The following is a 3,642-nucleotide window of genomic DNA, read 5'->3' as shown; positions in this document are numbered from 1 at the left end:
CTCCCCGAGGGCTCCTCGCCCTCGGAACCGTCTGTTACCCAACAGAATCCGTGTGTTTTCCTTTGCGCTCAAAGATCCTTTGAGACTCTTTCTTTCCCCTCCCACCTTATCCAGTCACCATTCCTGTTGTCGCTGTCGTGAGTTTCCCGTGGGGGATAAAGGCAGCCGGTGCCAGTCCTCGCGTGACCGGGCTGAGCGGCGGGCCGGCCTGGGTGGGAGAGCGGCGCAGACCGGCGCCCCGCCCGGCGCTGGCCTCGGGAGGCCGCGTCCAGTCCAGAGGCGGACGGCGCTCCACGTGCGGCCCCGGCCCGCGGGGGCCCGCGGACCCTAGAACGTTCGCATAGCCTTGTTCGCTCGGTCGCGACCTTCTCTAGGAACGAATGCCGTCAGATGGTGGGAGTAACTAAATGCCCTTCAGCACTTTTTGCTTTACACTAGATCATCTCAGACTCGTTTCCACCCTGCAGACTGACTGTTCCCCCGACGACTGCACTCCGCGATGCGTAAGACCGCTTTCCACCGCCGCGCTCCCCTTCCTCGCGCGTCCCCGGGACGACCTGTCGTGTTTTCGATTGCTGTTGACTTGATTTACATGTGATAGCATTCTTCCTTCCATGTCTTGATGTTATGCAGGAAGTACAAAAGTACTTTAAAATTTTGTTATGAAAAAAAAAAAAAGATGGGTTTTGTAAAAATTAAAAAAAAATATTTTTAGCAGAACAGGACTTACAGGGTCATTGTCCCCACAGCGTGCCAGTCGACTATTTGCACTTACCTTGTCCTATATATCCGTACGGAGGTGTGCAATTCCCGTGTCAGTAGCCTCGTGACTCTGACCCTGGAGGAATCCGAGGAGGCCTCCCCGCTGACCTGATGATGCTACGGGACATTACAGGGACCTCACCACAAATACTCTGATACAATACTCAACCTCGGTATATATATATGTATAAATACATGTACATCCCAGCGGCACTTTATACTGTTCACTGTACAAAAGCTTACAGTTTTCCAGGAGGACTTTAATAATTAGCTGGGAGAAGATTGTGTGATGACTCGGGCGCCGCGGCGCCTTCCCTGCGGGGCCCTCTTTCTGTTGTGTGATTCGTTGTAGCTGCCCTGCTCAGAATTGCCTTTTTGAGAGCTGAAGCCAGGTGCGCCTCGCCACCTGCGGCCACATATCCCGTCCGGGGCGGCCTCCGCGCGGCCCCCGTTGTTCATATCGGCACATGCATCTCCCCGCCCCGTCGTTGTCTGCAGCTTCTTTGCCAATTATAGTGATGCTTTTCGTAGCGTAATAGGTAGTATCAGTTTGGGATTCTAATTGTTCTCACCTATGTACAATGGAAAGGGGTTTTAAGCACAAATCTGCTGCTCATCTAACGTTGGTACATAATATCAAATCAAAGTTATCTGTGACTATTATATAGGGATCACAAAAGTGTCACATATTAGAATGCTGACCTTTCATATGGAATTATTGTGAGTCATCAGAGTTTATTTATTATAACTTATTGTTCATATTCATTTCTAAGTTAATTTAAGTAATCATTTATTAAGACAGAATTTTGTATAAATATTTATCGTGCTCTCTGTGGAACTGAAGTTTGATTTATTTTTGTACTACACGGCATGGGTTTGTTGACACTTTAATTTTGCTATAAATGTGTGGAATCACAAGTTGCAGTGATATTCATTTTTAAATTGTGAACTTTGTACAAATTTTGTCATGCTGGATGTTAACACATCTTACTCTAAATAAAAAAGGTGTTACCACATTTGTAGCACGAAGGGTCTCTAGCTGCGTGTGCATCTTCACTGAGTCTGGAAGCGCATGGGGTCGGGGTCAGCGGGCGTTTCTCCCCAGCCACGGCCGCTTCTGCGACGACGTTGCTGCAGGCTGACCCGTCTACCCTGAGGTCCATGAGCACAGACGGGACTGTTCCTGGAAGCACCGCCCCTGAGCTTGTCCAGAAGCCACGTGACACCTCTTGCTGTCACCCCTACTGTTTCCTCTTGAGGTCACGTCTGATGCGGGTGTCCCCCCAGAGCAGGGACATCCTCACAGATGCAGATGCCCCTCCCGATGGACACAGTCATCATGCAGCATGCATCCACGTCCCAAGGTTCGCACCCGTCACAGATCTCCCCGGGCCTGGGGTGCAGAGGCTCACAGCTCTCCCAGCTGCCACAGGGCCACCCCTGGCCCCTCGGCGCTGAGCGGCTGGCTCCCCGGCCTTCCTGGAGTCCCAGCAGCACTTTGTGCTCCGAGATTCCACGCCCTCTGAGCCCGTCTTTCAGCAGGGTTGCCCATATCTTACACCTGGCACTGGGTCAGCTGCACCAGGGTGGATGGAGTGTGGGGTCCTGGGGGGCAATTTAGGGTCCCGCCACCCCGTCTCTTCAGACCATGGGGCACACCTCCGTGAAAGGGCGCGTCTTCAGGATCACGGAAGTTCAACAGATGGCGGAACATCGAGGAGCTGCTGTCGTGACTGAAATCTTTCAGCTTGGTGGTCGAAAGCATCTTGCCCTGAAAATCAGTGTAAACATGACGGAAAGCAGGTTAGCAAGAAGGTCAGAAATCTTACAAAATTCTTGACCTGGTGATTCCAGATGTCCCTCCTAAAATACCAAAACAATTGAAAATGCACTGAAATAAGTGAAACCAACCCCCAAAGTCCTAGTACAAAGGGAGGCTGGAGCAGATGAGATAAAGGCACTTTATGGAACATCATGGTGTTACCAGAAATGACGGTTACAAATCCATACTAACACGATGCTTGTGATGAAGGGGACAGCACAGAAAACAAAATGATGCGGCGGTTAAGAAACAGCTGAGTGGCAACAAGGTTGGGTCAAACCAACGTGTGTTAGTGCTTCCGGTGGTCCTGCCAGCCCCCTGAGCCTGGGGAGGTGGGGGGTCTGTCCAGTCCTGCTCTCCTCCTCGGCCCCGAGTAGCAAACCAAAGCCGGGGAACCATGGGCCCCTGGGAAACCAAAGTTGGGGGTGAGGAGGCGGGCCAGAAGCCAGGGTCCCTCTAGTGAGAATGGGGTGACGGGGCAGCAGCCACACGGGTCCTGGGCCTCTGGTCTGAAACAGCCCTCCTGATGGGTCCTGCCAGGCACGCACCAACAGAGCCGGCTGCGACCATGCTTTTCTCACCCTGGATCAGGCGCGGTCTTTTAGAAAGTAAAGATCCGGAGTGTGCATTCCAGGGTGCTTGGGAGAAGAGGCTCCAGGGTTACTCCACATCTGCAGCACGTACCTCTGGGGTCACCCCACACTCCTCACCACGTGCCCCCCGGGGTCACCCCACACTCCTCACCACGTGCCCCCCGGGGTCACCCCACACTCCTCACCACGTGCCCCCCGGGGTCACCCCACACTCCTCACCACGTGCCCCCCGGGGTCACCCCACACTCCACACCACGTGCCCCCCGGGGTCACCCCACACTCCTCACCATGTGCCCTCCACCCCGGGCAGTGAGGAGGCCTGGATGATGCGGATGCTCTGCGCGCCCATGACTCCATTGGCAGCTCCCCTCTGGAGCCCAAAGCAGCCTCCTGCCTCCTCCCGGGAGCCCTGTCACCAGGAGCAGCAGAGCCCTTAGTGAGCAGAGCCTCTCGGCTCCCTGGGGC

This window comes from Bison bison, unplaced genomic scaffold, assembly GCF_000754665.1.
Source record: "Bison bison bison isolate TAMUID 2011002044 unplaced genomic scaffold, Bison_UMD1.0 scf7180017864266, whole genome shotgun sequence".
Classification (NCBI taxonomy): domain Eukaryota; kingdom Metazoa; phylum Chordata; class Mammalia; order Artiodactyla; family Bovidae; genus Bison; species Bison bison.
The sequence above is the reverse complement of the archived record's forward strand: the minus strand, read 5'-3'. Positions refer to the sequence as shown.